The sequence below is a fragment of the Hordeum vulgare genome, chromosome 3H, assembly GCF_904849725.1.
Source record: "Hordeum vulgare subsp. vulgare chromosome 3H, MorexV3_pseudomolecules_assembly, whole genome shotgun sequence".
NCBI lineage: Eukaryota > Viridiplantae > Streptophyta > Magnoliopsida > Poales > Poaceae > Hordeum > Hordeum vulgare.
In genome coordinates this window covers 526,249,617-526,265,989 of record NC_058520.1, presented here as the reverse complement: position 1 = coordinate 526,265,989, position 16,373 = coordinate 526,249,617, and the positions used below count along the sequence as shown (strand labels likewise).

At 43.0% G+C, this 16,373-nt stretch overlaps 2 long non-coding RNA genes across 2 annotated transcripts; both read left to right on the top strand.

The window, feature by feature from the left end:
* The first annotated feature begins 2,647 nt into the window (after positions 1-2,647).
* On the top strand, positions 2,648-3,243 carry LOC123440410. Its single transcript, XR_006630316.1, has 3 exons — positions 2,648-2,835; positions 2,997-3,113; positions 3,192-3,243. It is a non-coding gene; the product is annotated as an uncharacterized LOC123440410 (long non-coding RNA).
* Positions 3,244-14,045: 10,802 nt separating this feature from the next.
* On the top strand, positions 14,046-14,567 carry LOC123440409. Its single transcript, XR_006630315.1, has 3 exons — positions 14,046-14,132; positions 14,219-14,317; positions 14,485-14,567. It is a non-coding gene; the product is annotated as an uncharacterized LOC123440409 (long non-coding RNA).
* Positions 14,568-16,373: the final 1,806 nt, after the last annotated feature.

Below are 16,373 nucleotides of genomic sequence, written 5' to 3'. Positions count from 1 at the left end.
CTGCGCGCGCGGTGCAAAGGAACACGCGGCTAGGTGGGTACGTAGTGTCGCAGACCCGTCTCGATGCTTTGCTTCTAGATCGGCTACCAACAACGGAAAATATATACAGGGCCAATGATGTGTGTGGGTACGTAGTGGGTTAGAGTTCGTTCCAGTTTCACGCTCCGATTTGTTTTAAGTCCGAGCCCGACCCCGTGAAAGCCACCAAAGTGCCACGGCTCTCCAACCAAAGTTGTGTTGGATAATCTTGTTGTATTATTAGCACGTATGAAGGGTGTAGTGCATGTTTGTTTTTCTAAAAAGTCATGGACGTGTGTACGCGGGGATGAACGTGTGAATGTACGTGGTCATTGATTCGTAGCTAAATAATAGGGTCATGCAGCGTGAGTTTTTGTTCACGACTTGAACTAGTATAGTTAGTTTTTTCTGGAACGGAACGGTTTGGTTCATGCATATATACTAGCAAAAGGGCCGTTCGTTGCAACCGGAGAAAAAAATACCACACGCTTTTAATCTTTTTATAATCATTTTGATTTATTAAAATAATAAGTTAATTAATTAATGTAGTCAGTCCTATCCTATTTTGTTGAAAAATCAACCCGTCCATTGTTAATGGAAAACACTTAGTATCCATAGTCTGGAACGATTCCAATCGTCAGACCCATCTTCTCCCGTCGATCCAGAAGAATCCCGACGCTCCAGATTCGTGTGTGATTTAGAAACTAAAACCGTATCCCCTAAATCCCGCGCGTAATCTACTCCAATCAACGCCCCACAACCGCCAGTGTCTGCCCACTCCCCTGTTTCCCCAACTCACCATTGCCGACTCCAGCGCCATCCCGTCCTCCGCCACCAACCAAGCCGCTGACCCCCGTTCCCCCCACCGGCCACGAACGCCGCCCTCCCATTCCACCGGACCGTCCGCCGGATCGACCTCGCAGGCACAACCTCGCACCCGTGCATTGCCCCCTCCTCTGTTTGCCACCCCACCTTCGTCGCATGCTGCGGCATCTCCTCCACCGCCACCAGACACCGCCGTTGCCCCTACAGCCCACCGACCCCGCGCCCCCCACCGGCCGTCGACGCGACCCTCACAGTCCATGGAAGCCTACTGTCACATTCAGCCCACCCCCCAGTGCTCGACCCGCCACGCACCACCAGCTCACCCCACATCGGATCTAACACCCCGCCGGCGGCGAGCGGATCAGTCATCCCATCCGCAACATCGCCAGGGCGTACATCCCGTCGATTTGAAGCTGTCGCATTGCATCGGCCGCCACTTGCTGGAGCTCCCCATCCCAGGTCGTAGGTAAACTCTACTGTTTGTGTGTTGTTCCAGATTTGGGATTTCTTTCTAATTTTTTTTCAAATGAAATCTGGTGTCTAATTCATCCTGTAGACTAAATGTTTCATATGTTCATTAGTTGACTAGCATTTGTTTTTGAATATTTTCATATGTCGCACCCGTGCTTCCTATCTATGCAAATGTTCTAAAATACATCCCAATAAGCTTCCTGTGTCACATGTAGACGAACACTTGGCGGCAAATTTGTTATCTATTCCCTTTTTAAAAATTCCTTGCTTCCATTGTACAGAAAAATTGAACTATGTTGCACCTTAAAATGCATCAAACACAGATGCTTCTGCAGTGGCCACTCTCTGATTCGATTGTATTAAAAACTGCTTCCAAAACATTGCCACCATGGAAAACATACACTCAATGGAAGCAACTTACTAATGCCTGTGTCATGCGCCGTATTCATCGTGTGCCCATTTTTTTTTGCTCCTGACCATAAACAATGCTTTTAATTTTTTGTACTGCATTCTGCTGCCGTGCCTAATACAGCATACAAATATGCTAACCCATCACATCACTCTTTTTCTCAGGTGACAATTAACAATGACTAGAAAAGATAAAGAGTCGCTCATGCTCCAGAGTCGATATGCAGCGGGCCGATTACATGATATCGTGTTAGGTCTTGCCCCCGCGAGGAAAAACCTCATTCGTACCAAAAATGGGGCAATCTCCTGGATGTTAGCAAATTCTCAGCCCCCGAGGGACTCCTAGAATGGATCATTGACAGATTGACCCGAAGCTTGGTGAATTTCGGAACCCACGAAACAATACCAGCATTCTATTCACTCCAGAAATGGTTGAAAAGGTCCTCGGACTTCCTCATGGGACTAGGCCGGTTGTTTTCATAAGCAAGCATGAAGAATCCCCTCACCGAGAATTCTACAAGACAGATTATGATCATAGTAGACGGGCGCCCATTCACTATGCTGCAACAATTCTAGAAAAAGAAGTTGATCTAGATGACGAGACCTTTTTTAGGACCTTCTTCCTAGTAGCATTGGCTACTCATTTGACACCAGGAACTGGAAACATGGTCCCTTTGGAGTATTTAGGCAGCCTTGAAGTTGCATCCGAGGTTTGCGAGTACGCATGGGGAGATCAAATTCTCAAAGATGTCATGACTGAGATCGATACATTCCAAAAGAAGAAGAAGAAAGCAATATTAGATGGAGCTTTCAAAAAAATTTGGGTTGGCAGCTGCCTACCCTTGGTTGCGGTATACACATAGTCTATGCACTTTTTATACCTCATCTTTTATGTAGTTATTATTTATTTTATTCACATTTTTTATCCTACCTTTTTATTTTCAGATTATATACATGGACCATCTCGACTTTCCTGAATCATCTATTTTGACACATCACATAAAGTACTCACTCCCTAGAGCATCCCACGTAACAGATGAGGACTTCAAATTTGTCATGCTACATGATAAAAGCAGATTGACCCTCAACGCACATATTTATGGTGCGCGACCGGTAAGGCCATACAATATTTTCTTGACTTATATTCCAATGCGATACTAATTCATTAAGATGGATGCCAATCTTTTCTAATATGACGCTCCCCGTTTATGCATGTACATCTCCATATAAGAATTTGTAATCTACAAGTGTGCTAAAATGCTGCATTTTTTTAGTTCCGTGCACCCGAAAGCACACCATATGCCATCCAACGGTCAAACTACGATGACCAACCTGCTACACACCCATATATACAACAAACAGAAAACAATTGTACCAACCATCCACCACAGGTACCCACTTCTATTGTGCTTATTTCTAACAGAGCTTTTACAGCTTCTACTCATCTGGTATTCTAAATTTTTTTATAGACCGAAGAAAATCAGGACATGCATCACGAGGCCCCTAGATTTCCTATCAAGCATCCGGAGGTACAACGATATCAAATTATTTCTGAAAACCTACTAGTTCTATACTCCAATGCATGTTTCTACCATCTTTTCTGAAGGTTTCCATTACGTTACTTACATGCTTCCCTCTAACTTGAAGAAACATAAACATGACAAATAAATTCTATACACAAAGCCCATGCTTCCACCATAATAATAAAATGTCTTCATGTTATAGTATACATGCTTCCAGATTAAATGTCTCCATGCTGTCATATACTTGCTTCCATAGTAAATTCTATTCCTCCAAACCCATGCTTCCTCTACAATAAAATAATGTCTTCATGATGTAATATGCATGCTTCCATTCAGTAACAACCACCAGAGTAAATGTCTACCTGTTGTAATATACTTGCTTCTAGAGTCAATTCCATACATCAAACCCATGCTTCCACCATAGTACAAATTGTTTTCAAGCTTTCATATAAATGCTTCCAGAGTATAATCTTCCAGAGTAAATTTATTCATGCTGTACTACACATTCTTCCAAATTAATTTATGTACATCAAACCCATGCTTCCACCTTAATACAAATGTCTTCCTGCTGTACTATAAAAGCTTCCAGAATTATTTAACAAGCACAATCATTTCCTCAAAATCATTCACCATTTCACATGCTACATGCTTTCGTGCATGAACTGTTGGAAATATGCCCTAGAGGCAATAATAAATTAGTTATTATTATATTTCTTAGTTCATGATAATCGTTTATTATCCATGCTATAATTGTATTGATTGGAAACACAATACTTGTGTGGATACATAGACAAAACACTGTCCCTAGTAAGCCTCTAGTTGACTAGCTCGTTGTTCAAAGATGGTCAAGGTTTCCTGGCCATAGGCAAGTGTTGTCACTTGATAACGAGATCACATCATTAGGAGAATCATGTGATGGACTAGACCCAAACTAATAGACGTAGCATGTTGATCGTGTCATTTTGTTGCTACTGTTTTCTGCGTGTCAAGTATTTATTCCTATGACCATGAGATCATATAACTCACTGACACCGGAGGAATGCTTTGTGTGTATCAAACGTCGCAACGTAACTGGGTGACTATAAAGATGCTCTACAGGTATCTCCGAAGGTGTTAGTTGAGTTAGTATGGATCAAGACTGGGATTTGTCACTCCGTGTGAACGGAGAGGTATCTCGGGGCCCACTCGGTAATACAACATCACACACAAGCCTTGCAAGCAATGTAACTTAGTGTAAGTTGCGGGATCTTGTATTACGGAACGAGTAAAGAGACTTGCCAGTAAACGAGATTGAAATAGGTATACGGATATTGACGATCGAATCTCGGGCAAGTAACATACCGAAGGACAAAGGGAATGACATACGGGATTATATGAATCCTTGGCACTGAGGTTCAAACGATAAGATCTTCGTAGAATATGTAGGATCCAATATGGGCATCCAGGTCCCGCTATTGGATATTGACCGAGGAGTCTCTCGGGTCATGTCTACATAGTTCTCGAACCCGCAGGGTCTGCACACTTAAGGTTCGACGTTGTTTTATGCGTATTTGAGTTATATGGTTGGTTACCGAATGTTGTTCGGAGTCCTGGATGAGATCACGGACGTCACGAGGGTTTCCGGAATGGTCCGGAAACGAAGATTGATATATAGGATGACCTCATTTGGTTACCGGAAGGTTTTCGTGCATTACCGGAAAAGTTTCGGGCTCATCGGTAGTGTACCGGGAGTGCCGGGAGGGGTGCCGGGGACCATCGGGAGGGGTGTCACGCCCCAAGGGGTCTCATGGGCTATGGGAAGAGATAAACCAGCCCCTAGTGGGCTGGAATAAGTTCCCACTAAGGCCCATAAGGTTTGAGAAGGAAAAAACACAAGGTGGAAAGAGTTTCCAAGTGGGAAGGTGGAATCCTACTCCAAGTAGGATTGGAGTAGGACTCCTCCACCTCCAATTTCGGCCAAACCTTGAGGGTTTGAGGCTGCCTCTTCCCTCCCCCTCCCACCTATATATACGGAGGTTTTAGGGCTGATTTGAGACGACTTTCTCACGGCTGCCCGACCACATACCTCCATAGTTTTTCCTCTAGATCGCGTTTCTGCGGAGCTCGGGCGGAGCCCTGCTGAGACAAGATCATCACCAACCTCCGGAGCGCCGTCACGCTGCCGGAGAACTCTTCTACCTCTCCGTCTCTCTTGCTGGATCAAGAAGGCCGAGATCATCGTCGAGCTGTACGTGTGCTGAACGCGGAGGTGCCGTCCGTTCAGTACTAGATCGTGGGACTGATCGCGGGATTGTTCGCGGGGCGGATCGAGGGACGTGAGGACGTTCCACTACATCAACCACGTTCTCTAACGCTTCTGCTGTATGATCTACAAGGGTACGTAGATAACTCATCCCCTATCGTACATGGACATCACCATGATAGGTCTTCGTGCGCGTAGGAAAATTTTTGTTTCCCTTGCGACGTTCCCCAACAGTGGCATCATGAGCTAGGTTCATGCGTAGATGTCTTCTCGAGTAGAACACAAAAGGTTTTGTGGGCGGTGATGTGCGTTTTGCTGCCCTCCTTAGTCTTTTCTTGATTCCGCGGTATTGTTGGATTGAAGCGGCTTGGACCGACATTACTCGTACGCTTACGAGAGACTGGTTTCATCGTTACGAGTAACCCCCTTTGCTCAAAGATGACTGGCAAGTGACGGTTTCTCCAACTTTAGTTGAATCGTATTTGACCGAGGAGGTCCTTGGATGAGGTTAAATAGCAACTCATATATCTCCGTTGTGGTGTTTGCGTAAGTAAGATGCGATCCTACTAGATACCCTTGGTCACCACGTAAAACATGCAACAACAAAATTAGAGGACGTCTAACTTGTTTTTGCAGGGTATGATTGTGATGTGATATGGCCAATGATGTGATGTGATATATTGGATGTATGAGATGATCATGTTGTAATAGAAATATCGACTTGCACGTCGATGGTACGGCAACCGGCAGGAGCCATAGGGTTGTCTTTATACTAACATATGTGCTTGCAGATGCGTTTACTATTTTGCTAGGATGTAGCTTTAGTAGTGATAGCATAAGTAGCACGACAACCCCGATGGCGACACGTTGATGGAGATCATGATGATGGAGATCATGGTGTGGCGCCGGTGACAAGAAGATCGTGCCGGTGCTTTGGTGATGGAGATCAAGAAGCACGTGATGATGGCCATATCATGTCACTTATGAATTGCATGTGATGTTAATCCTTTTATGCACCTTATTTTGCTTAGAACGACGGTAGCATTATGAGGTGATCTCTCACTAAAATTTCAAGACGAAATTGTGTTCTCCCTGACTGTGCACCGTTGCGACAGTTCTTCGTTTCGAGACACCACGTGATGATCGGGTGTGATAGACTCAACGTTCACATACAACGGGTGCAAAACAGTTGCACACGCGGAACACTCGGGTTAAGCTTGACGAGCCTAGCATGTGCAGACATGGCCTCGGAACACATGAGACCGAAAGGTCGAGCATGAATCGTATAGTTGATATGATTAGCATAGAGATGCTTACCACTGAAACTATTCTCGACTCACGTGATGATCGGACTTGAGATAGCGGATTTGGATCATGTACCACTCAAATGACTAGAGAGATGTACTTTTTGAGTGGGAGTTCTTAAGTAATATGATTAATTGAACTAAATTGTCATGAACATAGTCTAATGGTCTTTGCAAATTACGATGTAGCTTGCGCTATAGCTCTACTGTTTTTATATGTTCCTAGAGAAAATTTAGTTGAAAATTGATAGTAGCAAACTTTGCAGACTGAGTCTGTAAAACCGAGGATTGTCCTCGTTGCTGCACAGAAGGCTTATGTCCTTAATGCACCACTCGGTGTGCTGCACCTCGAGCGTCGTCTGTGGATGCTGTGAACATCCGACATACACGTTTCTGATGACTACACGATAGTTCAGTGCAAAGTACTTTATGGCTTAGAAGCAAGGCATCGAAAACGTTTTAAAATGTCACGGAACATAAATGATGTTCTAAAGAGATGAAATTGTGATTTCATGCTTGTGCCCTTGTTAAGAGGTACGAGACCTCCAACAAAATTCTTTGACCACAAAGTAAAGGAGAAAAGCTCAATCATTGAGCGTGTGCTCAGATTGTCTGAGTACGACAATCAGTTGAATCAAGTGGGAGCTAATCTTCCAGATGAGATAGTGATGGTTCTCCAAAAGTCACTGCCACCAAGCTTTGAGAGCTTCGTGATGAACTATAACATATCAAGGATAGATACAATGATCTTTGAGAGATTCGCGACGTTTGACACTGCGAAAGTAGAAATCAAGAAGGAGCATCAATAGTTGATGGTTTGAAAAACCACTAAGTTTCAAGAAAGGCGAGGGCTAGAAGGGATACTTCGTGAAACGGCAAAACAGTTGCTGCGCTAATGAAGAGACCCAAGACTAAACCCAAACCCGAGACTAAGTACTTCTGTAATGAGGGGAACAGTCACTGAGGCGGAGCAACTCTAGATACTTGGTAGATAAGAAGGCTGGCAAAAGTCGAAAGAAGTGTATTTGATATACATGATGTTGATGTGTACCTTACTAGTACTCCTAGTAGCATGAGGGTATTGGATACCGGTTCGGTTGCTAAGTGATTAGTAACACGAAATAAAAGCTACGGCATAAACGGAGACTAGCTAAAGGTGAGGTGACGATACGTGTTGGAAGTGTTTCCAAGGTTGATATGATCAAACGTCGCACGCTCCCTCTACCATCGGGATTGGTGTTAAACCGAAATAATTGTTATTTGGTGCTTGCGTTAAGCATGAACATGATTGGATCGTGTTTGTTGCAATAAGATTATTCCTTCAAAGAGAATAAAGGTTACTCTATTTTGCTTGAATAATCACCTTCAATGGTTTATTGAATCTCGATTGTAGTGTTACACATTGGTGCCAAAAGATACGAGTTAATAATGATAGTACCACTTACTCGTGGCACTGCCGCTTGAGTCATGTTAGTATAAATTGCATGAAGAGGCTCCATGCTGATGGATCTTTGTACTCACCTGATTTCGAATCACTAGTGACATGAAAATCATACCACATGAGCAAGGCCTTGTTTTCATTGAGATGAAATAAAATAGTAACTTGTTGGAAGTGATACATTTTGATGTATGCAGTCCAATGGGTGCTGAGGCACGCAGTGGATATCATTATGTTCTTACTTCACTGACGATTTGAGTAGATACTAGAGTATTTACTTAATGAATCACAAGTCTGAAATATTGAAAAGTTCAATTCTGTTTCAGAGTGAAGATCGTCGTAACAAGAGGATAAACTGTCTACGATATGATCATAGAAATGAATATCTGAGTTACGAGTTTTGGTACGCAGTTAAGACAATGTGGAAGTTATTTCGCAGTTCATGCCACCTGGAACATCATAGTGTGATGATGTGTCTGAACATCATAGCCACGCACTATTTGGTATAATACATACTATGATGTCTCTTATAGAATTACCACTATCGTTTATGGGTTATGCATTAGAGACAACCGCACTCACTTTAAATAGGGCACCGCGTATTTCCGTTGAGATGACACAGTATAGACTGAGGTTTAGAGAAATCTAAACTGTCGTTTCTTGAAAGTTTGGGGTTTCGACACTTATGTGAAAAAGTTTCAGTCTGATAAGCTCGAACCCAAAGCGGATAAATGCATCTTCATAGGATATCCAAAACAGTTGGGTACATCTCCTATCTCAGATTCAAAAGCAAAGTGTTTGTTTCTAGAAACGGATCCTTTCTCGAGGAAAGTTTTCTCTCGAAAGAATTGAGTGGGAGGGTGGTGAAACTTGATGAGGTTATTGAACCATCACTTTGACCAGTGTGTAGCAGGGCGCAGGAAGTTGTTCCTGTGGCGCCTACACCAATTGAAGTGGAAGCGGATGATGGTGATCATCAAGCATCGGATCAAGTTACTACAAGCCTCGTAGGTCGACAAGGTCGCGTACTACTGCAGAGTGGTACGGTAACCCTGTCTTGGAGGTCATGTTGTTGAGCAACAGTGAACCTACGAGTTATGGAGAAAGCAATGGTGGGCCCGGATTCCGACAAATGGCTGGAAGCCATGAAATCCGAGAGAGGATCCATGTGTGAAAACAAAGTGTAGACTTTGGTAGAACTACTTGATGGTCATAGGACTATTGAGTAAAATGGATCATTAAAAGAAGACAGACGATGATGGTGATAAGTCACTATTAAGAAAAGCTCGACTTGTCGCAAAGATGTTTTCGACAAGATCAAACAGTTGACTATGATGAGACTTTCTCACTCGTAGCGATGCTAAAGGTCTGTTAGAATTATGTTAGTTGTTGATGCATTATTTATGAAATATTGCATGTAGGATGTTAAAACATTGTTTCCTCGACGGTTTCCTTGAGCAAACATTGTATGTGATACAACCAGAAGGTTTTGTTAATCCTAAAGATACTAGCAAGTATGCAAGCTCCAGTGATCCTTCAATGGACTGGTGCAAGCATCTCGCAGTTGGAATATACACTTTGATGAGATGATCAAAGATTTTGGGTTTGTACAAGGTTTATGAGAAACTTGTATTTCCAAAGAAGTGAGTGGGAGCACTATAGAATTTCTGATAAGTATATGTGGTTGACATATTGTGGATCAGAAGTGATGTAGAATCTCTGTAAAGCATATAAGGTTGTTTGAAAGGAGTTTTCAAAGGAATACTTGGATTGCGCTACTTGAACGTTGAGCATCAAAGATCTATGGAGATAGATCAAAAGCGCTTAATGAAAGTTTCAATAAAATGCATGCCTTGACAAGTTTTTGAAGGAGTTCAAAATAGATCAGCGAAGAAAGAGTTCTTGGTTGCGTTGTGAGGTGTGAATTTGAGTAAGACTCAAAACCCGACCACGGCAGAATAAAGAGAATAGACGAAGGTCGTCTTCTATGCCTTAGCCGTAGAATCTAAATTATGCCATGCTGTGTACCGCACCTGATGTGTGCCTTGACTCAAAGTCTGTTGAGAGGTACAGAGAGTGATCCATGATTGAATCACTAGCAGCGGTCAAAATTTATCCTTAGTAACTAATGGACTAAGGAATTTTTCTTGATTATGGAGGTGGTTGAAGAGTTCGTCGTAAAGGGTTACGTCGATGTAAGCTTTGACACTAATCCGAATAACTATGAGTAGTGAAACGGATTCGTATGGTAGAGTAGATGTTTGGAGCATTTCCGAATAGCATATAGTAGCAGCATCTATAAGATGACATAAAGATTTGTAAAGAACGCACGGATCTGAAAGTTTCAGAACCGTTGACTAAAACCTCTCTCACGAGCAAGACGTGATCAGACCCCATAACTATATGGGTGTTGGATTCGTTGGAATCACATGGTGATGTGAACTAGATTATTGACTCTAGTGCAAGTGGGAGACTGTTGGAAATATGCCCTAGAGGCAATAATAAATTAGTTATTATTATATTTCTTAGTTCATGATAATCGTTTATTATCCATGCTATAATTGTATTGATTGGAAACACAATACTTGTGTGGATACATAGACAAAACACTGTCCCTAGTAAGCCTCTAGTTGACTAGCTCGTTGTTCAAAGATGGTCAAGGTTTCCTGGCCATAGGCAAGTGTTGTCACTTGATAACGAGATCACATCATTAGGAGAATCATGTGATGGACTAGACCCAAACTAATAGACGTAGCATGTTGATCGTGTCATTTTGTTGCTACTGTTTTCTGCGTGTCAAGTATTTATTCCTATGACCATGAGATCATATAACTCACTGACACCGGAGGAATGCTTTGTGTGTATGAAACGTCGCAACGTAACTGGGTGACTATAAAGATGCTCTACAGGTATCTCCGAAGGTGTTAGTTGAGTTAGTATGGATCAAGACTGGGATTTGTCACTCCGTGTGAACGGAGAGGTATCTCGGGGCCCACTCGGTAATACAACATCACACACAAGCCTTGCAAGCAATGTAACTTAGTGTAAGTTGCGGGATCTTGTATTACGGAACGAGTAAAGAGACTTGCCAGTAAATGAGATTGAAATAGGTATACGGATATTGACGATCGAATCTCGGGCAAGTAACATACCGAAGGACAAAGGGAATGACATACGGGATTATATGAATCCTTGGCACTGAGGTTCAAACGATAAGATCTTCGTAGAATATGTAGGATCCAATATGGGCATCCAGGTCCCGCTATTGGATATTGACCGAGGAGTCTCTCGGGTCATGTCTACATAGTTCTCGAACCCGCAGGGTCTGCACACTTAAGGTTCGACGTTGTTTTATGCGTATTTGAGTTATATGGTTGGTTACCGAATGTTGTTCGGAGTCCCGGATGAGATCACGGACGTCACGAGGGTTTCCGGAATGGTCCGGAAACGAAGATTGATATATAGGATGACCTCATTTGGTTACCGGAAGGTTTTCGTGCATTACCGGAAAAGTTTCGGGCTCATCGGTAGTGTACCGGGAGTGCCGGGAGGGGTGCCGGGGACCATCGGGAGGGGTGTCACGCCCCAAGGGGTCTCATGGGCTATGGGAAGAGATAAACCAGCCCCTAGTGGGCTGGAATAAGTTCCCACTAAGGCCCATAAGGTTTGAGAAGGAAAAAACACAAGGTGGAAAGAGTTTCCAAGTGGGAAGGTGGAATCCTACTCCAAGTAGGATTGGAGTAGGACTCCTCCACCTCCAATTTCGGCCAAACCTTGAGGGTGTGAGGCTGCCTCTTCCCTCCCCCTCCCACCTATATATACGGAGGTTTTAGGGCTGATTTGAGACGACTTTCTCACGGCTGCCCGACCACATACCTCCATAGTTTTTCCTCTAGATCGCGTTTCTGCGGAGCTCGGGCGGAGCCCTGCTGAGACAAGATCATCACCAACCTCCGGAGCGCCGTCACGCTGCCGGAGAACTCTTCTACCTCTCCGTCTCTCTTGCTGGATCAAGAAGGCCGAGATCATCGTCGAGCTGTACGTGTGCTGAACGCGGAGGTGCCGTCCGTTCAGTACTAGATCGTGGGACTGATCGCGGGATTGTTCGCGGGGCGGATCGAGGGACGTGAGGACGTTCCACTACATCAACCGCGTTCTCTAACGCTTCTGCTGTACGATCTACAAGGGTACGTAGATCACTCATCCCCTCTCGTAGATGGACATCACCATGATAGGTCTTCGTGCGCGTAGGAAAATTTTTGTTTCCCTTGCGACGTTCCCCAACATGAACTACCGGCCTACTTACTACAAATTATTGAAACACACAAATCAAAATGGGCACAGGATATATCAAAAGCTACATCGAGACTTTCTAAACTTCACGCCAAGCGCATAGAAGAGTTTGCACAAGATGTTTTAGCAGCCACAAAAGATAATGCTCCAGATCCAACAAATTATTCTTCACCTCATTGGGTACTCCAGGACACACATACCGAACAACCACAGCCACCTGGTCCAAAAGAAACTCCCGACACCAGGTTTTGGAAGGAAGCAACTGCATATGCCGATGAGGTGGAGAAAAGTGTTACAAAAAAATCTCAGAATAACCAGGATGTAGCTTCAACATCCGCTCCTGCTGCGAACCAAGTTTGCACCGAACAACGTCCCTCATCACATCAAGACCAACCGGCCGACGCTATTACAACGCCTCCTGTCACGCAGCATTCCACCAGCAATGAAGAAACATTGCGGAGGGTCCTTGATTCTTACGAAGATCCGAGTTTCAGTCTTCTACCCCCCGGTCAGACTTGGACCCAAGCTTTCGCCGAACCACCCCCATCAACACATGAAGGTGAATTTGTGGACGCTTCTACAGCTGTAGTACAAACCACAGCTGCAGGTACGTGCATCACAAACCATATTACAATCTCATTTCGGTTTCAATTATTTTTTTTCAATAAAATCACTTGCACGTATATCTGCTCGTGCAGGACCTACAACCATGGCAACAGTTGAAGCAAACCTGGCACACATTAGTCCGCAATCATCCCCAATACATGCACCAACACCAACATCCCCCACACAACTCACACAGGTGCACCTTCTAACACTTTATCAAAAATGCATCCTCTAACCCCTTTCGCAGCTTCCATTTAAACGCGAAGACACGTGTCCAAGACTTTACATGCGTCTACTTAGGATAACACATCCGAAGGACCAAACATGAGCCATAATGTCAATGAGGTACGATTCCACCCTTTTCCAACTCACTCACACTCCTAGTACAAAATTCAGTCTACATCATTACCGTTAAATTATTTGTACAACCTATCATCCATCCAGGGGGGTCAACCCACCACCGGAGATGTCCTTCACACCATTGGCACACAAACTCAGGAGAAGAAGAATAGGAAGAAGAGAGCTTGTCTTCGGAAAACTGAGGACACAAGGCTGAAGAAAATCAAGGTTACAAGCTCTTCGATAGAACTGTACAACAAGTACATCACCGCCAGATGTTTAAGGCCTCCCAAAAAAACTAATAAAAGGTTACATGTCACAACTTTTTCATTAAATCACATCCGTGCACTCGCACCTTTTATTAAGTTTATGATTCACCTGCAACCAACTCATGCTTCCTTGGTTCCCTAGTAATGTGTTCATACTTACATAAAATGCTTCATCTGATTACGTTTGTTCGCAATCACCCTTGTATTAGGCCACCTAACATCGATTACGGTGGGTACCATATATCATATGAACACTTCCTTGACGCACTCAAGCCACGCGGATGGGTTGACACCCATACAATAGAGCTCTACATTCGCCAGTTCAACCTTCAACAAACAATGGAAGCATGCAGCTCTGCCCTTCCTACCAAATACGCCTTCTCACAGTCCTTGACGGTAAAAACCTTCGCAACACATCTCTTCGGTTTTCCATCATCACTTATTTTAAAATTCTTTACATTGTATTTCTTAACTTTCATCAGGCAAAACTAAGCGTGCCCGAGGAAAAATTCGTTGCAACCAACTGCCTTCGTGAATTCAACAATGCCTACCAAGATGGCTCGCTCAAGTCAAAGGATATGGTACACTTCTCACGTCATTAAACACTGTGCTCATCACTTCATATCAATTTTTCCAAACTTCCTATTTGCACCGTACCTTGTACTGACGCACAAGACATCGTTATAATTTACAATCTTTAACCACCTGGAAACAAATTCATACCCTTCATACCCATAATATTTTGCAGCTTTACTTCGCAATTCCCCACAAAAAACATTGGATACTATGTTGCACCAACCTTCTTTACAAACAGATCAACATATTCGATTCAGACAAGAAGCTGAAAAATGATGAAGTGTACGAGTTGTCAAAGAATCTGGTGAGCACTCTCCTAAACTAACAATAACTAATTATTGTGTGGTGTTTTTCTGGTGATGCGTTGATTACATTATGCATCCCTTTATTTTTAGGTTACCAACTTTACGACACTGGCCACGCATGCCAAAGCATTCACAAAGTTGGATTTCATGAAGTTCACGTGCTTCAACCCCCCCCGATTGCCCCCAACAGAAAACGCAGTAAGTTTATACAATCTTTTTTTCACCTCAAGTCGGCGATGAAGAAAATTCACACTACGTACGATGATCTCTTCTATATTTTTGCCAGCTACGATTGCGGAATATTCACAATGCTCTTCATGAAGCAATGGGATGGGAAGATCATGGCCAACTTTTCCAAGGTATTACCCTCCTAAACCAAACAACTACTCATGTGTTAATTCAATGCTTCTATCATCACTCTTATAAGTTTCCATCAATCATATTGGTTTTTGGCATGCAACCAATTCTGCAATTTTCTTCAGTGCACCCAACTACAAATGTGCATTCTTCATTGTTCTAACCACCGTCCCAACTTCTACCGCAGGATACGTACGGCCATCGGGCGACTATCACCGAACTAATCATAACTTCGCAGCTCAACAACCAAGATCTTACCTGGGTACTGAAGACCAACTGAGGAACCGTCTTAGTCGCGATCAAACAAATAATATTCCTCGTAGATAATCACGCCGACGAGCATTCAACAGAATAAACGATCGCGCTTCTGCAAACTATGTGCTTCCAAGTTTCATTTTTACTTCTAGTTAGTTGTTTTATTACACAATTCAACTTCGTTACCAACTGGTTCTCATATTTTTGTGTCCTCTATCTGGTACTATTTTGTACTCAATCATGAGTTTTCAAGCTGGAAGTAACAGAGCATTGTTTTTTCGCTTCATGATGTTGTTTGTCGTCTACGTACTACCAACATTGAAAACAAAGTGTACGTTACTTTTCACTACGCACGAATAATAAACTTTTTGTTTCCACTTCAATCTGTGCTTGCTTCTTGCAAACATTACTCACCTGAAATATACATTCTTGCATGAATTACCAGAACAATCTACACAAAATTTGTGAAGCGGAATGCTACATATTACTTTGCATTCACAAATAAAAATTCACATTGGTCATAGTTTTCACCCAAAAAAAACCTTGATTTATCCTCAATCAAAACCCCAGTACATAAACATGAATACGCTTGCTTCTTCAAAACTTCACTCACCTAAAACATATATATCCCCATGAATTCTGGCGCCACCCTACATGAAGTCTGCTTCATGAAATCGGTGTGCTTCCAGCGTGTCGTTAACATTCTTTCACAACTACATAAATCATACATATATTCACAGAAATTGTGAAGCAGAAGTCTACATATTATTTTCTGCATTGCCAAAGTAAATTCTAGTTCACCATAGTTTCCACCAAACAAAACTTAGACTTAACCACAATCAAATCCTTATCGCTAACAACCCATAAAAGTCTAAATTTTTTTACTCAATCTCAGCAACTTAGTACACCACATCACAGTACGCGGTAACCTTCGTAGAAAAACTATTTACAATGTCAACTCCGTGTCATGCCTAAGTTTTTCAGCTTCAACCTTCTGTCTCTGTCTCTCAAGCGCGAGATACGGGCAATTCCTCTTGTCGTGCCAATCCTCCTTACAATAAGAACACACACCCTTCTTCTTTGCTTTTTGTTGTGCCTTCTCCTGCCTCAGCTCCACCAGTGGTTTCCTTCTTTTCTCTTTATC